Below are 15,732 nucleotides of genomic sequence, written 5' to 3' on the forward strand. Positions count from 1 at the left end.
ACTTTTCCGAACACACTTTATGGCTATAATCAACATTTGAATCACTGTTTAGGTAATTATTCGCACCAATGGCACAGGAGACAGGGAAGGGGGAGTTGTTCTCCTTGGAGAGCAGCTTGCCTGAGCGTCTGTTCCCCAGGTCAGGGGCGGCTCAAACAGCGACTGGTCCGGAGCGGACGGCTGAACTATGAAATGCGGTGTCTCGCCAGCTACACCCAAGACGGCGGCCCCGTCGCTAGGCATCGCATCCAGTTATTGGTAGGGAAAGCCTTCACTCTACCACCAACGACAACGGCTTGAGGTTAGTGAACTTTTCCGCGGCCAGGGAAATGGCCATCTGTAGTACCCATTTTGCACGTCTGAAAATTCGGAAGCACACCTGGAAACACCCCAATGGAGAGGCCTGCTCCCAGATCGACCACATGCTGATCGACGGCCGGCACTTTTTAGACGTCATAGATGTGCGGTCCTTACGATCACTATCTTGTGGTAGGCAAGATTCGCGCCCGGTTGTCCGATGGGGCCGTTCCTAAACCACGTGGTCATATTTTGATCACTTTTTTTATGACCACGTGGTTTAGGAACGGCCCCAATGTATTTAAATCGAGATCGGCGAGGGAGATACATCTGGACATCCAGACGTTATCAGCGGAAGGAGTTGCTGCAGAGTATACTTGGAAAGTTGATAGACGGATCGGTGAACCAACTGGAGTGGACCTGAACGAGTGGAAGCACATCCATGATGCGGTCAGCGAAACAGCGCGAGAAGTGATAGGCATGACAACGGGAACAACGCGTAGTGGGTGGTTCGATGCTGAGTGAGTTGACGGAGAAGAAGAACCGAGCCTACGCCAACACGTTAGTAGCAGCTAATCGTGTAACGCGTCAGATGCGGGAGAAATACCGGGAGGCAAGAGCTGCTGAAAAGAGGCTTCATCGCCGTAAGAAACGTGAGCACTACGATCGCGTCCTCGCGAAGGCGGAGAATCGCTTCACCAGGCACGACACGAGGAGCTTCTATAGAACAATCAACGGAATCAGGAACCGCTAGTACCTGCCATGTGCAATGACAGGGAGGGGAACCTGATTACCGATAAATCGCAGGTGCCCAGGTGTTGGAAGCAACATTTTGAAGTGGTGTTGAACGGTGAGGAAGGTAGGAGAGTCGTCGAAGGAAACAGGATAGAAATTGGGGAGGACGGACAAGCTGTGGACCCACCAACATTGGACGAGGTGAAGAATGCTTGCAAAGAGGTAAAGAACCACAAAGCCGCTGGTAAGGACGGTTTACCGGCCGAACTTTTCAAAGTTGGGAGCGAGCGGCTGTGGAGTGCAATTCACCAGATTATCCTAAGGGTATGGTCTGAGGAACAACTACCTACGGACTGGTTGGAAGGACTCATATGCCCTATCTACAAGAAGGGACATAGGCTCGACTGTAGTAATTATAGAGGCATAACCCTCCTCAATTCCGCTTACAAAATTCTCTCCCGTATCCTGTTCCAGCGACTGAGGCCGTTGCAGGAAGCCTTTGTTGCAGAATACCAATGCGGGTTTTCGAGTGGGGCGATCTACAACGGACCAGACGTTCACCTTGAGACAGGTTTTCGACAAGTTTCGAGAACACAACTTGCAGACGCATCATCTGTTCATAGACTTTAAGGCGGCGTACGACACAGTAAACGAGCTTTGGCGAATAATGCTAGAACATGGTTTCCCAACAAAACTAATTAAACTGTTACGTGCGACGCTTGACGGTTTCACATCATGCGTCAGGACAGCGGGCGAATTTCCGGACGTGTTTGTGACGTTGGATGGTCTGAAGCAAGATGACGGGCTCTCGAACTTGCTGTTCAACATAGCTTTGGAAGGTGCAATACGAAGTGCAGGTGTGCAGAGGAGCGGCACCATCATCACTAAGTCTCCCATGCTTCTGGGCTTTGCGGACGACATGGATATAATTGGTGTTAACCGTAGAGCAGTTGAGGAGGCCTTTACGGCTCTCAAAAGGGAAGCTGCGAGAATTGGACTCATTATAAACACTGCCAAAACGAAGTACATGGTGGCTGGCAGAGAGCGTGGTAGTTCTACGGGTTAGCGTCGCTAAAATTTTGGCCTTCGAAACGCTAATCGCTATTTCGCTAAATTTTGTAGAGAAGCGACAATAGAACTATTTAGAAAAACTGATTGCTGATGGCGTACTTGAATTGCTTCGAAAGGTGAACAATAGAGTGCCAATCAAAATCGATTTTTCGAATATCGTTTAGCGCTAGGGCTCAAAAGTTTCGTCTTCTCGAGAAAAGTCCCCTTGCAAAATTTCAGCTCGAATGGAAATCGGGAACACGTCCCTCAAAGCGGTCAAAGTTTCACGAAAAATATCGATGAAAAAACCTAAATTAATCCACCTAGTGGTGAGACCCAGCCTTTCTCCTTCGAACTTATAATTTGTTAAAATAGATTTACTCCAGCACTTAAAAAATACACTTTGATTATTTCTGCTGGATTTGTTATTCATTCTAAACAACAAATTTTTGGTAGCCAACAGCACAACTATACCGAACATTTGAAATTTAACATATCATCGGCTTCGTGCAACACTGGCACAACTCAAAATTTTGCATTTTTGAGATTTTGATGGCAAACGTTGCCAAATACTGTTAAGTTTCATCACACGAAATCTCATTTTGAAAATCACAAAAATTCCAGAGTTATGAGTAGGAGTGCCTTTGCAGCACAGATCGAAATTTCTCCATAAAGTTAGTAAAAATAAGGTTTTAACTTGGACAACGTGAGCACGTAATATGTGCATAATAGGTGTTGAATAAGGATTGATAATCTTAAACTTCAAAGTTTTCTTGAAAATCTAAAAATAAATTTTCGACGCAAATTTTCAAACGCGTTTTTCTTGAAACTATGTTATTTGAGTTGTGCCAGTGTTTGCACGAAACCGACGATATGAATATGAATTAACACATATACATGCAAATAACATTAAATTCTTTCAACTATATGATGCGATTTTGTTTTTGATTGTGGTTTAATCGAAGCCTATGAATATTCAGATTCTTTAAGTCAACGTTAGTCAGTAGATTTAAAATAATGTATAATTAAATGTTGTTCCTTATACATTAATTTAAATGATCTTATCAGTTGAATTGAAATTCTTTAACGCAGTTGATATTACTGATCGTTTCTAAGGGGCATCCAACGAATGGCCAAATACCATTCAATATGGGTTCACGAAACCTGGATTATACCCAGTGGCCAGAATCCGACCCCATTTTTAATCCAGATGACCACTTCTGGTTGCCTGATAATCATAGAATCATTAAAACCATCATAAAATTGCTGTACTGCCTAATCTGGGTATTTCGATGGCGAAGATGGGGACAGCCTAAAGTGACAAATATCATCCAATACGATTTGGTGAAGCGGTATGATACCCTGAGGCCATAAATCATCTTCAGATGCCATTTTAAATTTCTAGACAGTAACTTCCGGTTTCTACCAGTCTAAAAGGGACAAACATTACCCAATGTGAGTTTTTCAGAACCCGGGATGATGCTCAGAGACCAGGAATCAACTTCATTTTGAAATCCGAATTTGCGACACCTGTTTTCTTCAAATAAGTCGTGTAATTTTTGAAAGAAGAGATTTTCAATATTTTTACAATTTAACACATAATGGATAAAACGAAAGTCCGATTACACTGGTCAACACAAGTGCTGCCCCGAAGGTCAAACTAAGAAAAAATGAAAAATTATAGCTTTTCCTGTGAATTCTTTTCTTTCTAGGGCAACTATTATGAGCTTTAGAGCAGCATTTTTTTTTCGATTTTGTCAACCAGTGTTACAATCAAATTAAATGGGTGCCAATAAAGCAACTAAACCTTCAATTTAAAACTAAGATTGTTGAAATCAGTGATGCCATCTTTGGCAAAACGAGTGAATTTGATAAAGTTTTTTGAACACGTTTCTTTTCATAGCTTTCGAACTACATGTTCAATCATCATAAAATTCGTTATTTAGGGGTTTTAAAGACAGCCCGTTCATTTGATACCTATTTTGTTCAAATCGGTTGTGTAGTTTCTGAGATAATGGAGTTTCATAACTTTTACATTTTGATACATAACAGACAAAGTTACAGTCCGATTTTAATAAAATTCTTTAGGGTTTTATCAGGCAACTAGACCTGTCTATTGCAACTTATTTTGTGAAAATCGGTCCATCCATCTCTGAGAAAAGTGGGTGAGTTCAAACAGTCTTAGAAACATGTTTCTTGTCATAGCCTGATTTCACATTGTTGTACATAACGGACAAAGTTAAAGTCAATAGGGTCTCATGGGGCAACAAGACCGTCCATATGCCACTAATTTTGTGAAAATCGGTCCAGCCATCTCTGAGAAAAGTGAGTGAGTTTAAACAGTTTTTAAAACACGTTTCTTTACATAACTTTTGAACTACATGTCCAATCATTATAAAATTATTTCACAAATGGTTCAAAAAACAAGCCCGTTCTTTTGATACCAATTTTTTTTTCTAGGAGAAAGGCAAAAAAGCACAGGTAGTGATACCTACATGAAATTGTCGAAATCGAATTCGAAAGTTGAATTTTATATATATATATATATATATATATATATATATATATATATATATATATATATATATATATATATATATATATATATATATATATATATATATATATATATATATATATATGCCATTGGCTCCAAGCTCGAAAATTTTCTAAGACCTAGAAAGTTGATTTTACAGATTTTTTTTTTTTGAGTTAACACCAAATCTCGACGTTTCATGCATTTCTAAGAGATATGGCATCCAGAAAAAAATTCGATTTCGACAATTTCATGTATCACTACCTGTGCTTATTTTTAATCGATAATTTTCGTGAAACTTTGACCGCACGTGTTTCCGATGTCCGATCGAGCTGAAATTTTGCAAATGGACTTTTTTCGAGAAGACGAAACTTTTGAGCCCTACCACTAAACGATATTCGAAGGTCAAATTTTTTTTTCATACATCCCATTGGAACTCGATGAACATTTTCTACTGCGAAAGTTACTTTCGGAACGTATGTTTCATTCAAGCAACGTTCAATTGTCTCAAATGTCAATGTGTCTTTACGACACAATTGCAAGTCAGTCTTTTTACCCTAGAATGGAGTTCCAGTTATTGTACAATGTCAACGTCACTTCTCCTGCAAAATAGCAAAACCATTTCAACGTTTTGCACGAAAAGTGACGTCGGTGCACCTGAGCAGTCTAGTTTGCTATGCCTACTAGTCGATAGTCAACAGTAAGGATATACCTAATTAAAATTATGCACTGGCGCTAACATCACTTCTTATTTTTGATATTTCTCAGTTATTTATCAACATTTTTGAAAACGGCAACAAGCATCTTGAAGGTGGCTACCTATACTACAGTAATACGTAAAAATAATAAATTTGAAAATTTGACGCTTACGTCAAAATGCCAGCCCACGGCAGTTTGGTTCTACTTTTTCGATTCAGATAATAATTGGATTTTTATGAAAACATTCCTAAAAGTATTTATTTTCAATGTAAGCTAAATAACTTTTGTTATTCCTTGTTTTTACAAAATCAAGTATGAACATCGTTTTGTGAACCTCTTATTGTAAATAGCTCTAAAAAGTAATTGTTCTCGTTTGTTTTACCACAAAAGATCAAAGTGGTCCAAATATTACAAAACACTAGCAATAAATAATAGCGATATGACTATTTACATATTATTAAGTTAGTGATTAGCGATTAGCGAAAGTTCCGCTAATGTGGGTTTAGCGTTTAGCGATTATCGAGCTAAATATTCCGGTTAGCGGTGCCCATTACTAACGAATTGGATTATTATGAATTGAAACAAATTAACGACATGTGAAATTTCAAAATTAATTCAAAATTAGTTTTAAGGGAGTTTACGGTATTCAGACCTAGTAATTTGAAATATGAGAATAAAGAGAAACTGAATCGCTATGAATTCCCGAGGAGATGAACTTTCTTTGTGAACGAAAAGAATCGCTCGGTGCCACAAAAGTCGTTACAAAAAAAAAATTAATTTAATAATGAAATTTACAGAGTCTTTATACCTAAATCTAATGCACTGTCTTAAATGTAAAATACATACTCACAAAAAGAAAAAGAAGAAATTGCTTCCTTCATTAAAAATGGCTATATATTTATCTTTATTAATACACAAAACATAAACAGAATTCCTTTCATTCAACCCGTTAAATAATTTTTCCTGCAAATTTTTGTCAAATATGAAGGATTTTTTTCGTTTCTGTGTTTTCTTATTGCTTTTGTTTTGTTAACTCTTGTGGTAGATTTTCGATACATACATTCTTAGTTGTACTTTAGGAATTTTGAAAATTACCTGTAAACTTTTTCTAGTTCTCATAGTTAAACTTATTTTTAAACTCAGCCCTTTATATTATTTTCCTTTGTAAAATCACCCCCACATTCCGAATACTTAAAGTATTTTTCAAAACAAACCCATATTCGATGTCAGTTTGCGTTGGAATGGTAGGAATCTTATTTCATTCTAAAAAAAGAAAAACAAACAAATCCCACGGCAGTGCTATTAATAGTCTGTTAATTATCATTCTGCCCTTGCCCTTGCTTTATTATGAGCATAGAAAATGTCCAAAGGTGAAGAAAGGCCTACCAGAAAGCAGCGAGCAATCAATGCCTGTGCACATGAACATAATTCACCCGCAACGAGCGCCCGAGGACCACATACTGAAAAGGTCAGTTTGTTGTCTAAAATTAGACGAAAAAAAGAGAAAACAAAAAACATCCCACAATACCGTTTCCACACCCCACCCTCGTTCCTCGCTGAACACTGTTGTTCGCGGTGTTTCAATAAAAAACAATGAGTAACAAAAGCTGGATCCAACCTTATCGACCCTTGACATTTGCGTGGTCGCCAGCGGTATTCCACCCGGGTCGAGCTGGACTGAACTGGAGTTCGCAGCACGCAAAGGTGAACTCCCTGCTGAGCAGATGTATCACTTCAAGCAGGACCAAATTTCGCTCCCGGTGTGTTTTAAAAGTCTTACGCTCCATAACCCATAGATTACGATTACGTAACTCCAGAATCGGTTCCCCCGCTCCTTAACGTAACGTCGCAAGAGTGTAGAATGTAAAAATACATCCTTAGCACGTAACTCGAACTCACTCCACTTCACGCATCTAAACAGTCGGGGAAATGTTATGTGACATACCGACCAAGGAAGTGAAACACGGACAGCAATAACGATATTAATTACAACCTCGTTGCTATGGTAATCACTCCGTCGAAAAGAGAAACAAACTATTTCTAGATGCTGCATAACAGTAAGTACAAAAGAAAATTGCTGCAACTGGCATAATAATCTATTGTGTCTACAACAGTGGGTGACATCATTCTCCGCTACGGGATTCGTTCTGTGTTTGGCTATAAATGACATAAATATTGAGCCCGCCGCTTCGACATAACACGTTCGAAAGACGTCATAACCGAACCGTCATTGTTTCTGAAATCCTAGTCCCAACAGTTGCAGTATTCTTCCAGGCAAAACCGTCACCTGCCAAGGTGAGGTATAAAAATAGTTCGATCTTTCGAAATATTTAGAAGACTTTGCGAAATACCATTCGGCCATCAGAGCGAGCCTGCCACCACTGCGCAGACTCATAACGCTTATTCGGGTTATTCGCGTTGAAAAAGATTTTGAAGGCTGTTCGCACCTACGTGAACTCTCATATGCAATTGTCAAAATGTGCGTGATGACAAAAGCAAAAATATTTCCTTCCTTCTTCTTCGCATGCAAAAAACCAAACAAATATCAGCAACATCGTCAACGCGAATCGCCAACTTCGACAACGGCCGCGAATCGCGCGCTTGCTTGCTGCAAGTGCGTTTTGACGTGGAAGGCTGTGTTTTTTTTTTCGTTCGCTGTTGTTTTGTTGCAAATTTCGACATAAACATGTTTTCGGCGTAGAACAGGTTTGCTGATTTGAAATGGATCTAAACAAGACAGCTTGTTTTTTATTGCATCAGGTAATCTTTTTTTTTTTTTTTTTGTTATTGAGCGCAGCACGGGTCCAGTCTGTGGAGAAACTGATTTTTGGCTGAATGAAAACATTTAACGTTTTATCATTTTCAAATGTGTAATGAATTTTGTTTTTGTTATTGTTCATTGCAGGTAAGCAAAACGCAGATTGTCTATTAGAGAAATTTGGAGCAACGTTTGCAAGGTAAATTGTCAAAAATTATCTTTTTATACATTGAAAATTTCGAACCCAAACATGTAATTAATACATGTAGTAGAAATTCAAGTTTTTGATCGTTTTGTATCAACAGGAGAAGAGCAAAAATTATTAGAGTGATGATGATCACAATAAAGAGGTTTGCACAAATGATTCTTTCACGGAGCCAGTTATTAGCTATTTATCAACTACGAGCACATCACCTCTATCGAATTAACTTGGTCGATAGTAATATGTGCGAATGTGGAGGATACGAAGACATCGACCACATAGTTTTCGTATGCCCAAAGTATCATAGAGCAAGGACCAAGCTTAAAGATTCTCTCAAAAAACAGAAAGTGACGTCTACGATTCAGGTACGGGATGCGCTTGCTAGCCGCAACCCCGCGCTTGTAATACCTATTTATGACTTTTTAAAAGATATCAAATATCAAATTTGATTATCTCCTTGCTGTTTCTGCTTATTTTTCCCAACACAACTACCCTCAAAAAGTTTCACACTAATTCTGTTCCTTTTGTCTTCTTTCTTGTGTTATTCTTTTTAGAGAAACATGAATCATTGCTTCTTTCTGAGAGACATGATCCACCAAACTTAGGTATAAGTTTTGATTTCGAAGAGATAAGGAACCATCACACCTCAATGAATAGTATTAAGAATCGATATTTAACATAGAGAAGAAATTTAATGTTTTGTTAGTCGTAGGTTTAAATGACATGTATTTTTAAATTGTATTTATAAAATAGAAAAGATGAGAGGGTTTTTATGCCTGTTTGAGGAGGAGCAGTCGGGATACAGGCTCTACTAAAGCTGGCTTTTCCCTACTCCAAAAGATATTCGGCCCCGTTATGCTTCGCGTTTAGTTAGTTATAAAAAAAAAAACTACGAGCACATATTTTCACTTACGAGCTGAAATTGTATTGTTTGTAGATTGATCGAGTAATGAGAAAAAAATCCGCCCCCGGGTGGGCTCGAACCACCAACCTTTCGGTTAACAGCCGAACGCGCTAGCCGATTGCGCCACGGAGGCACTGCTTGCCGCTGTTCTTACTAGCACACCACTAGCTAACGATCATTCACTGCGTTCTCTATCAACGCGTATAAAGACGACGCTGATGTTAATGATGATGATGATTGTTAGCATTACGTTACATCGTGCTCTAGTTGCTGCTAGTGCAAGGATAGATGCCTGTGCAATCGCTACCCTACCGGAGGAGTAAATTTTCGGCTGAGTTGATCCCGAATACGAGTACCCCGATCGGCTCGGGGCGGGAGAGACTCCAACCGGCTAAATTTAGCAACCTGAGAAGGACGAAAATAGAGCACACCCAAACACTCGACGTTTGGGTTCGGAAGATGGATTGCTATTTTTAGAAACGGGTTCTCATCTGGTGTTTTGGGATGATGGGATTTCCTATGATGCTGCTGCAAGCAGCGGCGGCGGGGTTTCATCGGGATTTCGAAGCCAGGAACTTGCACTATATAGAGAACGGTTCTAATTATAGAAGTGAATCTTGTTTTAACTAATTCTCCTCGCTTAGCACTGGAAAAGTTCGAGTTGAACTTGAACGCGCTCGTGTAGGACGCGAACCTAAATAAGAGCGAGAGGGAGGAAAGTTTTTAAAGCAATTGCTGATATTCGCAAGCGGGAACAGCAAGAAAAACAAGCTAGAATAACTGTTTATTATTTTTACTACAATAACCGCTCTGAAGCGATACACTCACGATATCCTCTCCCCCTCTTGTGACATCAGGTTCCTCCACCTGTCGTCCCTGACCTTCTGTAACGAACGGACCGCACTGTGCTCCACCTCGCAGTGCGGCCTACTGAGAATGGCCAAGACAACGAACTTCGTATCACAGATGTTTGATCGGCCCATCCATCCATCAGCATAGTAGGCGACCCACCAATACAACCTTTCGGTACACGCGCTTCTGTTGTGCTGCTGGACTGATGAAGCGAGCGACGAAGAGGAGACGAACACAGAAACCGCTTGTTTGCCAGTGTGCTGCTGCACGACTTTGCCTATAAAACATGACAACAAGTGCGCAAACAGACACAGCGCAGAGTCTATTTTTAGAACCCCATACCTTTTTAACGGTATACAGTACAAGAATATTGTACTGAAAGGAGGAGAGGTTAGAAGGCAATCGGTGTAACAAAAACAGCAGCAGCAATACATCCAAAACAGCTCAACAAACACCACCTTGTTACGTTCTTTCTCTCCTAATGCCTCTGCGTGTACGATAATAATATTATGATGGGCTGTTTATTGGCGGAAAGCAGACTCCACTCAGCTCTCCGCATAGGTATTAGGAAAGGCTGAAATTTTGCGAAAAACGCGATATCGCGCCCGCGAAATGACGTACCTTTTATTTCAAATACACGACTGATCGACACGATTCGTCGTTGTCGTCGCTGGATGGTGGACTACCTAGATTACAAGCTGTTGCCGTTCATACAAACGCGTTGCCTACTGTGTAGGCCTGCAGAAGAAAGAGACAGTGTGTTAGAAACAACTGTTCACTAAAGTGGCGTTAATAATTTGATTTTTATTCAAAGATATAATCTTTTGAATAAAGTATATAAAAACTTTGTAGTAAATTACTCATCAATTTTCAGCAGTATGACAGCTGTTGCTTTGTTTAAAATAGATACCTTCGGTTTTCGTCAAATTTATTTACAACATGCTTCCTTGCTGAATCACGGTGTTGTTCTCTAAACTTTAATTATAGTTTAACAACTACCTTCAAATTTGTTTAAATATAAAACTGTTGAATCCAGTTAGGAATAAATCTATCTTCATTATTTCGCACAATTTGTACCAATTTTGCATATCGCTGATGAGTAAGACCTCTGCCAAGCTGAATGCCAACGCGAGCGCTTGCCGTAGATTTATGAACAGCTGTAAATAAAGCTGTTCATTAACCTACGGCAAAAATCTCGCCTGATCGCTCGCTTTGGTGTTCACCATGGCAGAGGCCTAAGGCTCCTACAGGATGATGCTGATGCTGAATGCGGCGCGGCGAAAACTGCGTCGAAAAAGTTCGGAATCTGTTTTGACGCGCGTGAGTTTTCATCGCTGATATTATTCCTCACCGTGAGAAAGGACCAAGAGGTATTGGAAATTTTTTTGAGATAAAAATTGATTTTTCTCCGTGTGGGTTAAAAATGATACTCCCCTGCAAACTATTACATCTTATTCGTCTATAATTTTCGAAGAGTATTTTCAATGGTTTGCCAGTAACATGCAAAAAAATAAAGGCGCTTTCAGTGGAACAAATATGCTTCCGTTCATAAATTTCCGAAGCAATACTGCCGATATTGGTTTTTACAATATTCAAAGCTGCTTCACGCCAGACCGAGATGTATTCATACTTCACGCAAAATGCGATAAACATGGGTTGAAACATTTTATAACGATAACAAACAATGTATTCGTTGTGATCACTCTACATGAAACGACGGGGAATATATTTCAAAACATAATTCAGTCGCAAAGTTTCACTACTTTTTATAACCAACAGCGACACACTGTGCCGTTTTTTTACCTCTAGGCCATGATGAGGGTCGGGTCATTGTAAATTTTGCGTCCAAAAAATTTTTCATTGTCTGATGACAGGGTATCTGCAATAATGACGATGCAACATTCGCGATTCTTCCGGAGGTGTCTGCGCTGGACAAATCTAGTACTATTTTATTAGTGTTGGCTGACGAACTAAAAGAGAAATTTCGTTTAAGGTAACTAAGTGGAACTTAATTGCTAACACGAATCTCATTCATTTCGTGAGAAGTCAAGCATCCAGACTAATTGTACTCATATGACTTAGCCGGATGCTCAACATCAACTATAGTTTTAACAAAATCTAAAAAATATATAAATCCTGAAACCGAATATTATTAGTATCCATGGAGGAATGTATTTTTTAGGATTTTCGACACGAACAGGACGAGCTTCTATTGGGCATTAAAATTTCGCTAACGAACTTAACAAGCAAAGTTGACCACATTAGCCAAGCATCAGAAGAGTCGCTCATCCGTCCGATCCCTTACTCTTTCGATAAAGTTGTTTAATCCTCCTCCTCCTATGTTCAACTATAGCTGGTGCCATGTACCCTTGACCTTCCCTTAACTTCATTTGTTCCGTTTGTCGATTTCGTGCCGGAATGTAAACTTGAACGGATTCCTTGCTGAGCTACAGCCGCGCTTATACGCCAAGTAGCAACCATTCTCAAGCGTAGCCGGTTTTCTTTTTTCGTTCACCCAGGAAATGTATCGTTGAATTGGATTTGGAATTCATGTACTTTTTTCTCTCGCACAAACATGATTGAAAATGTATGATACATATCTGCAGGGGTCGTGATGCAGTTTTTCTTGGATTTTTCTGTATGAAAGTCTTGTTATAAACTGTACAGAAACTATGACTAATCAAACTAGGAATTTTTGAATAGATTTAAGAAAGGCAAACGATGATGTAAATATAGCGAGAATTCCGAATCAAAAATAGAAAAACTACCAACAGTCAAAAATGAATAAAAATGTTTGGAATGAAAGCAGAGAACATTGAACATAAAACGGCAAACAAACTGTCTTGAGATTTCGATATTTCAAGTCGGTTTTTGGAAAATATTGTTCAAAATTAACCCAACAAATTAAAGAATGTAAAATGATCCAACACTAGTCTAGATAAAAAGGCGTATGTGTAACAGTTATCCTGATAACCTTATAATAATATACGCTTAAATGATGAGCTCTTGGAACAACGTCTGAGACAACGTCAAAAACCTAGGATTACTTCTTGACAAAAAACTCAACTGAAATACACATTAGGGTGGGGAATCGTTATATGGAAAAAAAGGAAACTTGATTGCAGAAAGCCAGAACTAAGTTTTTTTTTTGTTCTATTTGGGACCCCAAACAATCATAAATTTATCGGAAGTCGATTGGTTTTGTCTCCACTTGGCGCATTGCATTTGAAATTTATATGGAGATTTGTATTGAAAAACCACCTTTTATGCATTTTCTATTCTAAAGAGCTCAAAATGGCTCAAACCATTGGTTTCATAACTTCAAATGGTAGGTTTTTCGATGCCCAACAACTTGGCCGAAGACACTTAAGAGCTAGGGTGTCTCAAAAAAATACTAGAGCTTTTCAAAGTTGAGTATGTCGAAATTTATGTTGCAAATCATTTTTTCTGCCAACATTGCCAGTGTACCGGCGTTAGTCAGATTTCCATCAGAAGTAACCTCTTAAACACGTTGTAGATTCTACCTACGCCTAGAATATTGAACTCAATTTGTTTGCTTGGTTCAGCTGAGTTGTATAAGCTCGTTACGACAGGTTACTTCTGATGGTAATCCTACTGACGCCGATACATTGGTAATGTTGGCAGAAAACAAGATTTTCTGCATTTAAATCGAGATACTCAACTTTGAACAGCTATAGCTCTTCTTAGGAGCATTCTAGCTCTTCAGTGTCCTCTGCAAAGTTGATGGGCATCTAAAATACTATACTTTAACATAATGCAGTGCATTGTTAGAGCATTATTGAGCTCTCTAGGAAGGTAAATGCAAAAAAGTAGGTTTTCCCATATAAGTTTTCATACAAATTTGAAATGCAATGCGCGAAGCGGAGACAAAACCAATCAACTTCAAGTAAGTTTAGGGTTGTATGGAGCCCCAAAAGGAACCAAAAAAACTTGGTTCTGGAAAATCGATCACTTTTCCCCACCCTAATACACATCTAGAGCAGGCAATAAGCAAAGCTACAAATACTTTATGGTGATATAATAAAACTCTTGGTAAACAGTGCGGACTAGAACCGAAAATGATCCTTTGGATTTATTCGACTATTTTGAGACCCAGAATTACCAAAACCAAAGAAAATGGTGCTCAAGATGATCTCTTAGTAATCAATAATGAAGACTGGATGGAGAAACGATACAATTTTGAAAGACGATTTCGAATATTTGAATCTGACGTGATGTCTTGGAACGTGGCGGTCCCGATCTACGCCTAGGATCAATCATTTTCTACACAGATGGTTCAAAAATGAACAATCGAATGGAAGCAGGAGTAACTGGCCCATGAATAGACCTGTCAATTCCAATGGGCCAATGGCCAACTGTCTTCCAAGCTGTACGCCTACGCAGAAAATACAGGCACTCAAACATTTGCATCATGTCCGACAGTCAAGAAGCTTCTACCCTGGAAAGATAATCTTATTCTAATGTTAAATTGATGTATGAATTTACAATAATTTAAAATTCAAGTTTTTGTTTAAAATTTGATAATTATTAATCATTATTGTGTTAACACATCGATACATAACAAATACCAGAATTCAGTTTTTCGAAAATCGAGAACGAATTCGCACTATTTGAAAAAGAAGAGGGCATATTCACTAAAAGCGAGGAGTCAAATTGACGCAGACTATCTATTTAGGGTTAACTGCTTTGAAGTCTGCTTTAGCCTGGCCACTGTGGAATCGATGGAAACGAAAAAAACCGACGAACTTGCAAGACTTGATCGTCTCATCAGTTCATAAGACCAAAACCCTTCTGTGTTTTATCCGCTTCTACACTCAAAATGGAGCTGAAGGCTTGGGAAATGTAGAAGACGGAGTCAAACTTGACAAACACTTCCATTGGTTGGCAGTCGAAGCGGTTCATCACAACGAACGTTTCTATGACTCGCAAAAAACTAGAACTTTCGAAGAAAGATCTAAGCACATATACCAGTCTAATCACAGGGCATTGTTCGAACCGTTATCACTTGAAGGTTATGAAAAACTGCAAGATGATACATGTCGCATCTGGCATGGGAAAAGAGGACTCGGAATACTTGTATGTCGCTGTCCGGGGTTCCTCAAGGGAGCAACCTAGGCCCGCTATTGTTCATTTTGTTTTTCAACTAAGCAAATTTTGTTTTGAAAAACAATTTTAAGCAAGTGTATGCTGGCGACCTGAAAATCAGTTTTAAAGTCCGCATGGAGCCGGCCGTGGATTGCCGGCTTCTACAAGATTCGCTGACCCCGTTCACTGACTGGTGCTGCTGGAATAAACTAGTATTAATAAATGTCCGGTCATAACGATCCATCGCACATCACATTCAACATTATTTGATTAAAATATTGGGGGAATCTTATGATCAACATATCATTCTATGTACTACATCCGTGCCTATTTCTAGGTGCCTATTTCTAGGACACTATTAATAAATTTTACGGCTTCAAAAGGCCTAAAAACAATTTATTACCGAGAACGGCACAACTGAGTATTCGGTAAAAAAATGACAGCTGTATCCCAATAACCGGCGAGTACATACAACAGCCGCACTCGAGTGCCAGGCCAGCGGAACAACCTTCGCTGGTCTACCCGTATCCGCGAAGCAACCTTCGCCAGACACACAAACCGCAAAAATAGAACACACAACAAAAATGTCCTGT

General features: G+C 39.3%; 1 protein-coding gene and 1 non-coding gene across 3 annotated transcripts in view; one reads left to right on the forward strand and one right to left on the reverse strand.

Annotated features, from left to right (window-relative positions):
- LOC129717311 (histone deacetylase 4) overlaps positions 1-15,732 on the forward strand; it is a 148,479-nt gene that overhangs the window by 48,852 nt on the left and 83,895 nt on the right. The window lies entirely within an intron of this gene.
- On the reverse strand, positions 9,241-9,314 carry Trnan-guu (transfer RNA asparagine (anticodon GUU)). Its single transcript has one exon. It is a non-coding gene; the product is annotated as a tRNA-Asn (tRNA).

The sequence above is a fragment of the Wyeomyia smithii genome, chromosome 1, assembly GCF_029784165.1.
Source record: "Wyeomyia smithii strain HCP4-BCI-WySm-NY-G18 chromosome 1, ASM2978416v1, whole genome shotgun sequence".
NCBI lineage: Eukaryota > Metazoa > Arthropoda > Insecta > Diptera > Culicidae > Wyeomyia > Wyeomyia smithii.